Source organism: Lithobates pipiens, unplaced genomic scaffold (genome assembly GCF_037356315.1).
Source record: "Lithobates pipiens isolate NorthernLeopardFrog02 unplaced genomic scaffold, aLitPip1_a1.2 Scaffold_10, whole genome shotgun sequence".
In the NCBI taxonomy this organism is placed as follows: Eukaryota; Metazoa; Chordata; class Amphibia; order Anura; family Ranidae; genus Lithobates; species Lithobates pipiens.
The window spans coordinates 42,106,696-42,123,912 of NW_027507686.1; the positions used below are offsets into that span (position 1 = coordinate 42,106,696).

General features: G+C 44.2%; 1 protein-coding gene across 2 annotated transcripts in view; it reads left to right on the forward strand.

The window, feature by feature from the left end:
• CDH8 (cadherin 8) overlaps nt 1-17,217 on the forward strand; it is a 663,994-nt gene that overhangs the window by 464,873 nt on the left and 181,904 nt on the right. The window lies entirely within an intron of this gene.

Sequence of the window (17,217 nt, forward strand, 5' to 3'; positions counted from 1 at the left end):
AGTGTTGGTGGGAACTTATCCGAGAGGCAGAAATGGCCCAATGCTGAGGGAACCCCTAGCAACCTCTGGAGGAACCCTAGGGTTCCACAGAACCCTGGTTGAGAATCACGGCCAATGTGGCCTGGTACGGTTCAGGGGGGGCGCTCTCTCGCCCCCCCTTTTTCCTGCGGCCTGCCAGGTTGCATGCTTGGATAAGGGTCTGGTATGGATTTTGAGGGGGACTTCCACTGCATTTTTTTTTATTTTGTCGTGGGGTTCCCCTTAATATACCTGAAGGGCCTGGTATGGAATTTAGGGGGGACCCCCAGACATTTTTTATTTTTTTTAATTTTGGTTCAGGGTTCCCCTGTGGGGAAATTCCATGCCGTTTTTATCAATGAACTTTTATGTGTATTGCGGGACCGACAATTCATTATAGTTGTAGTTCATTATAGTACTTTTAAATGACTTTTTTTCCTTTAGAAATATAATTTTGCACTCGGACTGTTCTAAACACAGGAAACATGTGCCACTTTACAGGCATACTATAGACAACCCCACCCCCCACCCCCTCCCCCTGGTACAAAATTTAAAGGAATATTACACTTTTGTTGTTTCACTTTAAGCATTATTAAAATCACTGCTCCCGAAAAAAACTGTGATTTTCAAAACTTTTTTTTGCATTAATACATGTCCCCTGGGGCAGGACCCAGGTCCCCATACACTTTTTATGACAATACCATGCATATTAGCCTTTAACCACTTGCTTACTGGGCATTTAAACACCCTTCCTGCCCAGACCAATTTTCAGCTTTCGGTGCTCTCACAGTTTGAATGACAATTACTCAGTCATGCAACACTGCACCCAAATGAATTTTTTGTCCTTTTTTCCCCACAAATAGAGCTTTCTTTTGGTGGTATTTGATCACCTCTGGGGTTTTTATTTTTTGCGCTATAAATGAAAAAAGACTGAAATTTTTTGAAAAAAAACGCATATTTCTTTGTTTCTGTGACAGAATTATGCAAATGATTAATTTTTCTTCATAAACTTTGGCCACAATTTATACTGCTACATATCTTTGGTAAAAATAACCCAAATTAGTGGATATTATTTGGTCTTTGTGAAAGTTAGAGAGTCTACAAGCTGTGGTGCGAATCGCACAAAATTGATCACATCTGATGTACTGGTGGCCTATCTCACTTCTTGTGACATGAACAAGCCAGGAAAGTACAAATACCCCCCAAATGACCCCTTTTGGAAAGTAGACATTCCAAGGTATTTAGTAAGAGGCATAGTGAGCTTTTTGATGTTGTCATTTTTTTCCCCCAATTCTTTGCAAAATTAAGATTTCTCATTTTTTTTTCTCCATAAAATTGTCATTGTAATAGGTTATTTCTCTCACATGGCATGTGCATACCACAAATGACACCCCCCAAAAAATTCTGCTACTCCTCCTGAGTATTACAATACCACATGTGTGGGACTTTTTCACAGCCTGGCCACATAGAGAGGCTCAACATGCAGGTAGCGCCATCATGTGTTCTAGGAACATAAATTACACATCTAACTTGTTGACTACTTATTACACTTTTGAAGCACCAGGACAATGACACGTGACACTGATGACAGATGGCACTGATACGTGGCAATGATGACACTTATACGCGGCACTGATGACATGTGGCACTGATGACAGATGGCACTGATGACAGATGGCACTAATATGTAGCATTGATGACACGTGGCACTTATACGTGGCACTGATGACACATGGCACTAATACGTGGCACTGAAGACACGTGGCACTAATACGTGGCACTGATGACAGATGGCACTAATACGTGGCACTAATACATGCCACCGATGACAGATGGCACTAATACATGGCACCAATGACACGTGACACTGATGACAGATGGCACTGATAAGTGGCATTGATGACACGTGACACTGACAACAGATGGCACGTGACACTGACAGGTGGCACTGATGACAAATGGCACTGATACGTGGCACTGATGACAGATGGCACTAATACGTGGCACTGATGACAGATGGCACTATGTGGCACTGATAACACGTGGCACTGATGACAGATGGTACTTATACGTGGCACTGATGACAGATTGCACTGGGGACAAATGGCACTGACAGCAAGTGGCACTGGGGGCAGGTGGCACTGGGGGCAGGTGGCACTGGGGGCAGATAGCACTGGGCGCAGGTAGCACTGGGGTGGATGGCACTGGGGGTGGATGGCTCTGGGATGGATGGCACTGGGGTGGATGGCACTGGGGCGGATGGCACTGCTGGGGGAGGATGGCACTGCTGGGGGAGGATGGCACTTTTTTTTTTATCAAATCAAAGCAGAACGGCTGCCACTGCAGTTGTTCATCTCTCCCCTCTCACACTCTGTCTGTGTGAGGAGGGAGAGCGGCGCTGAGAGATGATCTCATATGTTTACATATGAGATCATCTCCCATTGGACATGCCGACCGCTGTGATTGGCTGTTTACAGCGATCTGTGTTTACCTGTCCGCGGGGGACACGGCGAACACAGAACTTCCGCGATGCGCGCCCGCGGCGGCGCGCATTGCGGAAGTAAACATTAGGACGTCCAGGGACAGCCACCCGGATGAAAGCGCCTGCTCTACGGCCGTCATTCGGCTATAGGGCGGGCGCGAGGTGGTTAAAAGTAGCACTTTTGATTTTTCATATTCGGGTCCCATTGACTTTCACGGTATTTGCACAAAGTTTTTGCCTGTGCTAACCAAAGGGGGGGGGGGGGGGTCAGCCCATCCCTAATTGACAGCTTAAAGAGGAAGTAAACCCTGATGGGTTTACTTCCTCTTTTTTTCCCTGCAAAGGTAAAGCATAATGGACTACTATGCATCGCATAGTAGCTCATTATGTGTCACTTACCTGACACAGGAGCCAGCGAAGTCGCCGCTGTCCCCTGTAGTCCGCCGCATCCATCTTGCTGGTGGCGTCTCGCAGCTCCGACGAATCACAGCGGCGAAGCCGCGATGACGTCACTCCCGCGCATGCGCACGGGAGTCGCGTCTCGCAGCTCCGCCGCTGCCATTCGGCGAAGCCGCGATGACGTCACTCCCGCGCATGCGCACGGGAGTCGACAAATTAGGCAAATCCATTCTTGGACTTGCCGCATTTAGTGCGCCTGCGCGCCGCTGTCTACGGCGCATGCGCCGTAGACAGCGGTGCCCATTTTCGGGCAAATATCTCCTAAACCATATAGGTTTAGGAGATATTGCTTGGACCTACAGGTAAGCCTTAATCTAGGCTTACCTGTAGGTCAAAGTGGTTTGAAAGGGTTTACTTCCTCTTTAAAATTGCGCTAAAATAGCAGGATTCCAAAGCCACACTGGTGTGAACCAGTGCTAAATATAATGCCTGTATTTGTTTTCTTTTTTTGGGATATTTTTTTTTCATTATTTTCACCTGGTGATCTGGCTAGTAACACACTTTTTGCCTTATGGTGTCTCCACTATCTATGGAGGAGAAAGCGAGTCTCCCTTGGGCAGGAGCACTGACTAGAGAGCTTAGCGTTGTATGGTCTATTATTTATTCACTTATGGATTGATTTATTGATGCGTTTATCAGTTGTATATAATTTTCTGATATATTTGGGTTTAGTTCATTATTAATTGGGGTATTCATTATCTCCTCTATTCAGCGCTGCTACAATTTCCTCTCACTTTAAGGCAGTGATTCTCAACCAGAGTTCTGTGGAACCCTAGGGTTCCTCCTGAGGTTGCTAGGGGTTCCTTCAGCATTGGGCAATTTCTGCCTCTCAGATAAGTTCCCACTGACACCATTGATCTTTTTAGCTATCTGTAAGCAGGCATGTACTGGCCATCGGGACTACCGGGAGTTTCCCGGTGGGCCGATGGCTCAGTGGGCCACTCTGATGTAAGGGGGCTGGTGATGGGACACTCTGATGTAATGGGGCTGGTGATGGGACACTCTGATGTAAAGGGGCTTCTGATGGGACACTCTGATGTAAAGGGGCTTCTGATGGGACACTCTGATGTAAGGGGGCTGCTGATGGGACACTCTGATGTAAGGGGGTGCTGATGGGACACTGTGATGTAAGGGGGCTGCTCATGGGACACTCTCATTTAAGGGGGTGCTGATGGGACACTCTGTTGTAAGGGGGCTGGTGATGGGACACTCTGATGTAAGGGAGTGCTGATGGGACATTGAAAATGTAAGTGGGCCGGTCTGGATGAAGTCCAGGGCCAAATATCTGTCCCAGTCCAGCCCTGTCTGTAAGGAGGTAATTCTTCCCAATGACCAAAAGTGTAAGGACCATTCTTCCCACTGACCATTACACTGATGTATCATGAGTTGTAGATTTCTAATTTTTCGCAGGGGTTCCCCGAGACTGGAGAACTATTTCAAGGGTTCCTCTGTGTTGAAAAGGTTGAGAAAGGCTGCTTTAAGGTATGATACACTGAAATAAATTCTATGGGTTTTATACTAGTAGTTAGATATAGATCAAAGTTTAAAGATCTTTTAAGGATTCTTTTTACGTAAATTTCCTTTATCTTTTATAGAACCTGCACATAAACTACCATTCTATAAATCAGTTTAAAGTTGTTCTACAATAATATATCACAAGCAATTTGCATAGCTCCACCCTCGTTTCAAAAAAATGAAGAAGAACCTATTCTAATAGTATATGTGACTACAGTAGACTCTGATTGGAAAGGCAATTTCTCGGACTGAAAAGGGCATTCTATAATCCTGAACAGAGATGAGTAGTGTATGCCCGAGGCCATACAAGGAAGCCAGGAAGGCACTGACTCTTGACATTTTTAATCAATTGTAATGGTAAATAGGAAATAATACTCTTTATAGAGACGTGGGGACTCCTGCCAGTTTTTTCTCTCATTTCATTTGTCAGTAGCTGGCACAGACTGGAATGTGTTTAGTGGAACACAAACGTGCTTTGAATCATCCAGGCAGCTCTTAAAGACAACAAAATTATAACAAAATATTACCAAAATAATGGCTTTGGCACACTTGCCTCCTATGAGAGAATAAGTGTCCCTCGGAGAAGTGAGATTTTAATGACTTGACACTACTCTAGGTCATCATTAGTGCCAAGAGGCTGGAGATATAAAATAAGCAACAGCCACACCATCTCTAGGAAATAAAACCGTTGTTGTTTTTAAAATGTAATGGCATGACCGGTGACTTTTAACTTGAGAGAATAATAAAACACAAAAGACGATTTGAGAAAATGTTTGAAGGAACCTAGTTCTCCCATGGGGATGTCCATCAAGCTGCAGTTTTCTTCCGCTTTTAAGCCGTAATGCTAATTGAATGATTCATTTCTCCAATGCACTTTTTATATGAATGCCCAGTCAGTCAGTTCAAATGAGAATAAAATTTAGCTTCTCATACCCTTTAGGGAACAATTTTGTGCACTCGCCCAGTCCCAGACTTTATGCAGCTCCCAAGATCTGCGCATTGACTTATCCTCTTAACCATGTGAATTCCAGAAGGTTTCAACCCTTTATGACCAGGCCATTTTTGGTGATATAGCACTGCGTTGTGTAACTGACAATTGCACGATCGTGCGATGTTGTACCCAAATAAAATTGATGACCTTTTTTTCCCACAAATAGAACTTTCTTTTGGTGGTATTTGGTCACCTCTGCAGTTTTTATTTTTTGTGCTAGAAACCAAAAAAGACCGACAATTTTGAAAAAAAAATAATAATTTCTTCAAAAATTTAGGGTAATTCTGTATGGATTCTGCTACATGTGTTTGGTAAAAAAAATCCCAATAAGTGTATATTGATTGGTTTGGGCAAAAGTTATAGCGTCTACAAACTATGGGATAGCTTTATTTTTTCTATTTATTAATTCACTAATCGATCCATGACTGCTGCCCCTCTCTGCCAATCCCTTCACTGGCTTCCCCTACCCCACCGTATAAAATTCAAAATGTTAACCATAACATACAAGGCCATCCACAACATCGCCCCCATCTACCATACCAACCTCATCTGCAGATATCGCCCTAGTCGTCACCTCCGCTCCTCTCATGACCTCTTGCTCTCTAGCTCCCTTGTTACCTCCTCCCATGTTCACCTTCAGGACTTCTCCAGAGCCTCTCCCATCCTCTGGAACCCCCTTCCCCCGGTATATCTGATCAGCCCCTAATCTATCCACCTTTATTAGATGCCTGAAAAATTACTTATTCAGGGAAGCCTATCCCACACCCACCTAACAACCCCATCAAATCATTTCCCGGACTTATTACCTTTTTTACCACCACTCCTTCCCTTTAGAATGTAAGCTCCACAAGGAGGGCCCTCCTGTCCCTTCTGTATTGAACTGTACTGTAATTATGCTGTCCACCTCTACATTGTAAATCACTGCGTAATCTGTTGGTGCTATATAAATTGTGTATAATAATAATAATGTATAATAATTTACTAGCAATGGCAGTGATCAGCGACTTATAGTGGAACTGCAATATTGCGGCGGACAAAATGGACACTTAACGGACATTTTTGATACTTTTTTGAGGACCAGTGACATTATTACTGTAATCAGTGCTAAAAAATATGCACTGTCACTGCCCTAATGACACTGGCAGGAAAGGGGTTAACATAAGGGGAGATCAAAGGGTTAAATGTATGCCTAGGGAGTGGTTACTAACTGTGGGGGAGGTGCTTTGACTACTTGAAGACAATATTTATGGTAATATAGTATATGTGTCTGTTGTACTATGTACTTGTAGGGAAAAAGTATCCTGTTCTCTTTGTATTTCTTCCTTAGTGTGAAATCCCTGGTGTTCTGGCCAGTCCCTCTGCTTTCCTATTAAAAACGAACCACACTAAGCAGGAGGGCACACCATGGTAAGTTCCCTAGCTGTGCTGGAATCTCATCCTGCTCTCCTCCAATGATTGGCTGTGTCCTGATACATCCCCTCTTCATGCACAGCCATTTACTAGGAAGCTCAGTGTACTGTTGCTTCTCTTCCCCCTCAGCTCTTATGCGTATAGGTTTAGGAGATATTTTTTGGACCTACAGGTAAGCCTTAATCTAGGCTTACCTGTAGGTCAAAGTAGTTTGTAAGGGTTTACAACCACTTTAAAGGCCTTGTCAGACATTTAAATGTCTTTATTGCTAAGTTACATTTTTTTATTGTGAATAAGTAGAGGTACGATGTGTGGATTTCCTGGGGGACACATATTTTTTATATTCTTGCATGAAGTACCCACTAAAGGTAAAGTCCATAACAGATTTAAAGGGTGCGGTGTGCATTTGGGGGTGAATCCCTTTAAAGGTCCCCCAAATAATTTAGAAGACCTTTGGTCTATGTATGGTATTATTTGCTGGGAATTTAAAAGCATTTTTCCTTTGCAGTGTGGTTCTAAAGGCTCAAGGTTTTTCTACCCTCCTGCATTCTATGATCTAGGTTTCAAAAAAACCTTCTCTGTGCAGCAGTCCCCACTAATACTTACCTGAACCCCATCACGATCAAGCGGTGTGCACGAGAGCCTCAGCTCACATGGGCTCTCACTTCTCATTGGCTGAGGCATTGTTGCTGTCAATCACAGCCAGAGAGCCAATGAGAAGAGAGTGGGGGCTAGGCTGAGCATGAATGTGCACACAGAGGATACTTTTTTCCTACAAGTGCATAGTACAACAGATACATATATTATATTACCATAAATCCATGTCTTCAAGTAGTCAAAGCACCTCCCCCACAGTTAGTAACCACTCCCTAAGCATACATTTAACCCTTTGATCACCTGCCTTTACACGCAAATGAACTTTAATTGCATCCCAGTCTTAGTTCGTAGGGTTCAATATTGAGTTGGCCCACCCTTTGCAGCTATAACAGCTTTAGCACTTCTGGGAAGGCTGTCCACAAGGTTTGGGAGTGTGTCTATGGAAATATTTAACCATTCTTCCAGAAGCGCATTTGTGAGGTCAGGCACTGATGTTGGATGAGAAGACCTGGTTTGCGGTCTCTGCTCTAATTCATCCCAAAGATGTTCTATCGGATGCAGGCCACAAGTTCCTCCACCCCAAACTTGCATTTCCCAGTTGTTATGAACCTTGCTTTGTGCGCTGGTCCAAATCATTTGGTGGTGCTTATGGTGGGGGGTTGTTTTTCAGGGGTTGGGCCTGGCCCCTTAGTTCCAGTGAAGGAAACACTTAAGGTGTCAGCATACCAAGACATTTTGGACAATTTCATACTCCCAACTTTATGGGAACGGTTTGGGGTTAGTCCCTTCCTGTTCCAACATGACTGAGCACCAGTGCACAAAGCAAAGTCCATAAAGACATTGATGAGCGAGTTTGAGGTGGAGTCCTGACCTCAACCCATCAGAACACCTTCGGGAAGAATGAGAGCAGAGAATGTGAGCCAGGCCTTCTCGTCCAACAACAGTGCCTGATCTCACAAATGCGCTTCTGAGAGAATGGTCAAACATTTCTATAGACACACTCCTAAACCTTGTGGACAGCCTTCCCAGAAGAGTTTAAGCTGTTATAGCTGCAAAGGGTGGGCCAACTCAATATTTAACCCTACGGACTAAGACTGGGGTGCCATTAAAGTTCATGTGCATGTAAAGGAAGGTGTCACAATACTTTTGGCAATATAGTGTATCGGGAATATGAAATGTTGGGGTAACAAACATTTTAATAAAAAAAGTTATTGCAAATTCACAATCATAATTCTATATATGATGTCAAGCTTCTGCCGAACAGGTGGCTGAGCAGCCACAGTTCGGTCTGAACCTAGGTTCAGACTAAACCATCAGAACATCCCATATTATGCTCGCCTTCAGGACTTCTCCAGAGCCTCTCCCATCCTCAGGAATGTTCTACCCCAATCTGTTCAATTTTCTCCTACTTTATCCACTTTCAGACGATCCCTGAAAACTCATCTCTTCAGAGAAGCCTATCTGGCCCACACCTAACAACTGTACATTTATCTTCTCAATCAGCACATCGCCCACAGTTATTACCTCTTGTATCTCTTGACCTTCCCTCTTAGATTGTAAGCTCTAATGAGCAGGGCCGTCTGATTCCTACTGTATTAAAGTGTATTGTATTTGTACTGTCTACCCTCAAGTTGTAAAGGGATATGTAAACTTTTGGAGCTATATAAATCCTAAATAATTATAATAATAATAATATTATTAGTTATTCTTTCTCAAAGATCCTTGAAGATCACAACAAAGACTTTGGAGTTGTGTTTCTATCAGTTTAGGGCTCACGCACAAGTGCAGTTTGAAAAGAAACTCAAAGTTTTTTTTAAGAAGTCCAACATGCTGCTGAGTTAGAGCAAGAGCACTCCAATTAGTGGGGAGCATACTGTAAGCTTCTCTGATTGCAGACTTATAGGGTTGTCACAGCAGGGGGTGCTTCAGATCTCTTCAAGGAGACCTCTGCTTCCTGCACAGAGATCAAAGGTCACATTCTGCAGCATGCTGACATGAAAAATAAAATAAACTTTTGTTTTGCACCTGGAATGTATTTAGCTGCTTTAAACTGAGAGTTCAGTTGGGCTTTAACTCTCATAGCTGCACTCTCAGCCACTTTGTATCTATTAAAGTGTATGTCAAGCCAAAAACTTTTCCATTGATATAGTGTGGAAAGATTAGAACTTTTGTCAGTTTTTTTACTGCTATCCAGGGCTCCCTTACTAAAGCCCCGTACACACGAGAGGACTTATGTCCGACAGACTTCCAAAGGAGTTCCGTCGGAGTTCTGCTGGAATTCCGACGGAGTTCTGACAGACTTTTCGGCCGAACGGACTTGGCCACACACGATCACACTAAACTCCGACGGATTCGAACGTGATGACGTACGACCCGACTCGAATAAGGAAGTTCATAGCCAGTAGCCAATAGCTGCCCTAGCGTCGGTTTTAGTCCGTCGGAGTAGCATACACACGAGCGGATTTTTCGAAGGGGACCGGGTCCGGCGGAGTTCCTTCGGAAAAATTTGAAGCATGTTCCATATTCTAAAGTCCTTCGGACTTTGGTGAGTCAAAAGTCCGTTGCAGCCCACACACGATCGGATAGTCTGACGGACTCAGTCCTTCGGACTTTGGATGTTGAAAAGTCTGCCCGTGTGTACGCGGCATAAGAGTCGTCCTCTTCTCCCAATTTATAAAGTGGTTGTAAAGGTATATACACTCACCCGCCACTTTATTAGGTACACCTTGCTAGTACCGGGGTGGACCCCCTTTTGCCTTCAGAACTGCCTTCATTCTTTGTGGCATAGATTAGAATTAGAACATGTTGGAAACATTCCTAAGAGATTATGGTCCATATTGACATGATAGCATCACGCAGTTGCTGTCGATTTTTCAGCTGCACATCCATGATGCAAATATCCTGTCCCACCACATCCCAAAGGTGCCCTATTGCAGTGGTTCTCAACCTCAGTCCTCAAGTACCCACCAATAGACATGTGCGATTCGTTTCATACGAATCTTAAATTCCTACGAATTTCCCTAAATTCGTACGTTCGGGAGGATAGGAAATACGAATTGTCATGCGTCCGAATTTTGGACGAAATACGAACTTTTGTTTACGAATCCCCAGGAGGAAGTCAGCACAGCACAGGGATGGTGGGAGCCCCTCATCTAACGAGAATTCGTATTTCGGATAGGAAATTCTTCAACGGAATTTCGTATTTCGGATAAAAAACAAACTTCCATCAGCATCTAATGTCATATTGAGGTATATTTTTGCCTTTAAATTTATCGTAACGAACGTTCGTACAAGTTAACGAACCTAACGACAATTCGTATTTCGTACAAATTGAAATTGAATTTCGGACACGAAATACGAATAAATTTTAATACGAACCGTAATGGAACAGAACGAAACAAATTTATTGATGGCGCCCATGTCTACCCCCCAACAGGCCATGTTTGCAGGTTTTCTGTTATCTTGCACAGGTGCTTTAAATCAGAGTCAATGGCTTGGTATTTTGGCCTGCTATTTTATCTAATGCCGCGTACACACGAGCGGACTGTATGGCCTACTTAGTCCGCCGAAATACATTTCAACGGACAGTCCGCTCGTGTGTGGGCTTCAGCGGACTTTTTCAGCGTGCAGTCCGGCATACTAAGAATTTCGTTTTTTTCGAAATTCTGTCCGTCGTACTCGCATTTCAGCGGACAATCCGGCCGTGTGTATGCCAGTCCGCCGTACTTTTGAAATGAGCGGACTTTTCCCGCCCGGAGAAAAGTCTGCTCATTTCGAGCGGGTATCCAGGTAGGCGGGGCCCACGAAGGAGACGTCGCTGGCCCTGCCGCCTGGTATGGACTTAAAGGGGAACCCCAACGCCGAAAAAAATCGGCGTGGGGGTCCCCCAAAGTCCACAACAGACCCTTGTCCGAGCACGCTACCCGGCCGGCCAGAAAAGGGGGGCGAGCGAGCGCCCCCCCTCCTGAGCCGTACCAGGCTGCGTGCCCTCAACATGGGGGGGTGCCTTGGGGAAGGGGGGGCTGCGCGGCCCCCCCACCCCAAAGCACCTTGTCCCCATGTTGATGAGGACAAGGGCCTCTTCCCGACAACCCTGGCCGTTGGTTGTCGGGGTCTGCGGGCGGGGGGCTTATCGGAATCCGGGAGCCCCCTTTAATAAGGGGGCCCCCGGATACCGGCCCCCCACCCTATGTGAATGAGTATGGGGTACAATGTACCCCTACCCATTCACCTGTAAAATAAAAGTACAAAAAAAAAACACAACACACGAGATAAAATACTTTATTGCACAGCTCCGGGGGTCTTCCGTCTTCGGGGGTCTTCTCGCCGGACTCCTCTGCTTTCTTCTTGTAGCTCTTTTGCTAGCAGAGGAGTCCGGCTTTCTTCCTCGCCGCCGGCCTCTTCTCCCGACTTCGGGGGTCTTGTCCCCCTCTTCGGTTCTTCTGCCGGGCCACCGCGCCTTCTTATAGCTCTTTTACAGGCGGTGGCCCGGTCTTCTGTCACCGCCTACCTGGAGACGCGCTCGAAATGAGCGGACTTTCCTCCGCGTGTGTGGGCGAGTCCGTTCATTTCAAAAGTAGGGCGGATAGTACGGCGGACTTAGTACGCCGTATTAGTCCGCTCAAAAAGTGCCGTGTGTGGGCAAGTAGCCCGTTCGGAAATTCCGACGGACAGTCTGGCATACTTTTCCGCCAGACTAAGTACGTCATACAGTTTGACCATGTGTACGCGGCATAAGAGAAATTCCCAAAACATGACCTGTAGGGAGTACTTGAGGACTGATTTTGAGAACCACTGATCTATTGGTTTGAGATCTGGTGAGTGTGACGGCCATTGGAGTGCAGTGAACTCATTGTCATATTCAAGAAACCAGCGGTGAGATGATTTCAGCTTTGTGACATGGTGCATTATCCTGCTGGAAGGAGCCATCAGAAGATGACTACATAAGGGATGGACATGGTCAGCAACAACACTTAGGTAAACCGTGGCATTTAAATTATGCTCAATTGGTAGTAAGGGGCCCAAAGTGTCCCCAGGAAAATATCCCCCATATCATTACAGCACCACCAGCCTGAACCATTAATACATGGCAGGAAGAATCCATGCTGTCACATTGTTTACGCCAAATTCTGACCCTACCATCTGATATTGAGACTCATGAGACCAGGCAACATTTTTTCAACCTTCTTTTGCCCAATTTTAGTGTGAAATGTAGCCTCAGTTTACTGTTCTTAGCTGACAGGAGTAGCACCCAATGTGGTCTGCTGCTACTGTAGCCCACCTGCTTCCAAGTTTGATGTTTTGTGTGTTCAGAGAAGGTATTTTGCATACCTTGGTTGTAACAAGTGGTTATTTGAGTTACTGTTGCCTTTCTATCATTTCAAACCGGTTTGCCCATTCTCCTGTGACTTCTGACATCAACAAGGCATTTTCTTCTACTCAACTGCCACTCACTCTGTAAACCCTAGAGATGGTTGTGTGTGAAAATCCCAGTAGATCAGCAATACTCAGACCAGCCCGTCTCCCATCAACAATCATGACACGTTCAAAGTCACTTAAATCCCCTTTCTTCCCTATTCTGGTGGGGGATAAAAATAGTCAATGTTGATTGAGCGAGTGAAGTTCCGCTTTAGGTCACAATAACAGGCATTTAACATTTTGGTAGGTAGAACTGGGTTCAATTCCACACTAGTCTCATATCTCAAAGACTCCAACACCAAGGTCCCTGAATCTTGGTTTCCTGTTTTTCTCAACACCAAGACCTGGCATGATGTGGTCTCACTCTTGTTGCTGAATTTTCCACATTTGAAAATAAATTGTCTGCTTTTTTTTTCTGACCGCAGACAAGGAATGGTTACCACTGGAGTTTAGACAACAATGCTAAATCCAACTCACCTTAATCTACGAAAACCTTACGTAGCGCTATTGAGATAGCTAACTCCTTTAAGCAGCCTATGGGTAAAGTAACATTTCTCAGCTTATAACAGCAGCTGGTAGCATGAGATATCAGCATGTGCTTTTTGTCTGCAGGATATCTCAGTCTAGCACCACCCAGAGCTCCCCACTGATTCTTCACTTCCACATAGCGGAGATCAGGCATGCCCTTCACCTCTACACGACAGTATAATGACCTCTCCGCAGTCCCAGATAATGTTTTGTGTCTGTGGGGGGGGGGGGGGGGGGTCTGCCTGTTTGCGGCAGTGCTGGAGAGAGAGGGATTCTGCTGGAAGTTCTATGCCGTCAGATAACTGATGCTGTTTTTCGTTTTCTAATGTTATTTTACCCACAGGTTCACTTTAAATAATAAGATCCATCAAAGGGTTTGGATAACAGGACTTTCCTGCTGCTAAAGCTCAGCATGGATGCCGCCCCAAACCTTTTAATTACTGACATGTCACAATTATACAGGCTCTACCCTTATTAGATTCAGAGGAAGGGGAATATTAGTTGCAGTAGGATCAGGGAACAAGCAATGTCTGCAAGTGATGGGTGTAAGTTACTTGGTAATAAATAAGTAGGGTAGAGAGGACGGATAGTCTATTTTGAAGTAGTAGTTTATGAAGATCTGTTTATACAGGATAATGGTGGGCTGATAAAGAGATATGTAGAGGAATGGGGATTGCCTGAGAAAAATCCTTGAGCTCTGCGTAGGAGGGTGTTATAAATAAGCAGACGTTAGTACATAGTTACCTAGTTCATTAGGCTGAAATAAGACACAAGTTCATCTAGTTCAACCCATGAAAAAAGAAAAAAAAACAAGTAGAAAACCTCCATATGCATAGTCCTATACCCATAGTTGATCCAATTTGCTCAGGTGGGGGGAAAGAGTCCTTCCTGATCCTCCAGAAGGCAATCAGATATTCCCTATATCAACTACTCCTGGTGTTATGACCAGGGGAAAAAAGTGTGGGAACTCCCACCCAAGATCGACTCCCCCACCAAAAAAATAAAAGAAATAAATGATACGTTCATATGCACGAACACTTCAAAACTGGTATTTTTCATCGAATTTTTGTACTGTACGTATGAAGCTTAATTGTTAGTACATAAAAAAAACAATCCTCAATAAACATAAATGCGGTAATTCTCATTCAATTGTGCTTCCATGCAAACGAGAACATCATGTTCTGATCTTTATTGGGGAATGTTACTTTGTATATAGAGTGTTTATGTGGTGAGTTTACACTTTTCATTGAACAGAATTTGGATAACACAGGGTTAAAAGGAAAGGTCATAAATTAACTGCACATTATCTGGACAGCACGCTTGGCGAGATAGTGATGTGTTCCTGCTTAGGAGATGTATGTTAGCTTGGGGGGCTGCAAATTCTGCAGGGCTCCAACACACACTCGCTACTATTCCAACTCTTCACATATTTCCACATAAACTTCCCTCCTGGCAGTAAACTTTGCCAGGTATTGTGCTCAGCTTACCACCCCAAACTGATGTTCCTCCCTCACAGGGCCATCTTTAAGGCAGGGCAAAAGGGGCAGCTGCCCTGGGCCCTGTCATTGTTGTGGGGCCCAAAGCAGCTGCCTCATACTTGCCAACTATCCCAGTTTACATTCCCTTGTTTCTTTTGAAATTTTAGTCCTGTGCTGCTACTAATGCTGCCCAGCTCTGCCCTATTGTGTACAGATGACTCACCTGCAGACCTGTGTTTACATGTAAATACTGGCATTCATATGTAAATAGCAGTGACATGCATATGTAAATAGCTGAGGCCAACTGCATTGATATGTAAATAAAGGCAGCATTCATAGGTATATCATGCCCCCCCTGCAGTGAGGAGAAGATGTACTGTAACCTATAGCAACCAGTGAGCAGTATTACTGTACAGTAATCTCTAGCAGCCAATCAACAAGCAAAAATGTGCTGTAACCTCTAGCAACTAATCAGTGAGCCTTAAGGAGTGCTGTAACCTCTAGCAACCAGTCAGTAAGCAGTAATGATAGGCTGTAACCTCTGGCAACCAATCACAATCGCTGCCTGATCTGATACAGTAAACTGATTTTAAGTCTAGCTGCTATTTATTGTATGTCTCAGAGAAGGTGGAGAGCAAAATTGCATGGGGAGAGGGGGGCCCTAAGAAAATTTTTGCCCATGGTCCAATCATTATTAAAGACAGCATTGCTCCCTCAGCTCACCCCTCTCCCTGCATGTCCTGTGAGCAGAATAGCTGATCTACCCGTCAGCTAGACCTAGACCTGATCTACCCATCAGCTAGACCTAGACCTGATCTACCCGTCAGCTAGCTGTGATTGACAGGTAGATCGAAGTTCCTGTTGTGGAAAAAGTACAGGAACTCCGTTCCCATGCGTTCCCGCAGGACTTGAGCCCAGGTTATGACCTATAAATGTATAGCTAATTAAGTAGAGAAGAGAAAATGTAAAGTTAAAGTGGAGTTCAACAGAAAAGTGGACCTCCGGTGCCACGTTTGGGACCTTTCGGGGGGGAATGGGTACCTGTTTTTTGACAGGTATCCGCCCCCACTTCAAAGAGATCTCACCACGACTCCTTTTTTTTGTTTTATTTAGAGATCCAGCAAGGAGAAGGTGGAGGAGGTCACATTTAAAATGTGTACCTTGATTTTTATGCACAGGGTCTGCTTAAAAGGCAGCCCACGCTGAAACATAGGCGCATTGTAGGTGGTTTAGCATGTTGAGGTTCCCCTTAAAATGAAAAGCACCATTGTGCTGTACAGGCATTGCCACGCATTCTAGTAAGGTGCATTTCCTCAACTGGGCCCTCTTACCCTTCATCATTGGGAGTTCCTTCCCTTCATCAGCCTTCACATCATGAGAGTTGTTACATACAGCAAAAAAAAAAAATAACTCCAAGTGTCCTTTAATCATATTTTTAAAAAAGTGATGCAACCTCATCATCACCATGAAATGTTCTTTTAGTCCACGTTAAATTTCACTGACTGAATGTTTGATGTCGTACTTTACAAGCCATTCAGAAGCAATATTAGTGGCGCCACACTGTAGGGAACAGTGATTGATAAGATGTCCTCTATGTCTTTGTCAAATATAACAACTATGTTTCAATATATGAAATAAAGTTTCTTGACAGCCAGAGACGTCCTCCTATATTAGACAATTTGAAGAATTGTTTGACAGGTGATGGGTGATTGACATTTCTCATTAAAATATGCACATGCTATTAACTTCCCTTTAATTCCCCTTGTTTCTCTTGTCATCTGTTCCTCGCAGATTAGCAAATTGTTGTGAGGATGAAAATGTGAATATAAAACAGCTTCAAAAAAATTATGGATCTGATGCATTATGCTAAAATTATCAAAGAAAAATAAAAAATCATATACTATTTACAGAGTGTTAAAAGACGGGATCTGTGTTGGATTTTCCAGTCTCCATATTGCATGCATGATTCTGCTGTGATCAGATGCCATTTTTCTTTATAGTGTAAAGGGTCTTACAGAAGAGAATTCAGGCCTGTACTCCATATTTATTGGTTCTGCAAATACTCTTTAACTGAAAGAAGTAACCTAAATGGGTGCTCATGGGCCATGGGTCACGTGTGCTGAGCTTCAGTTCAATTTCTAAGCCCCCAAAACTTGAAGTGTTAGTCAGGCATTGGCATGGGTTAGACCCACTCTCCAAGAATCTTTAGAAAAAAATTGGCCTTGAGATCGACAACATGGCTTATGCGTATACTCAAGAAATGATAAACGATGGACCAGGGTACTTTAGGCACCGACAACTTTCCAAAAAAAAGTATACAT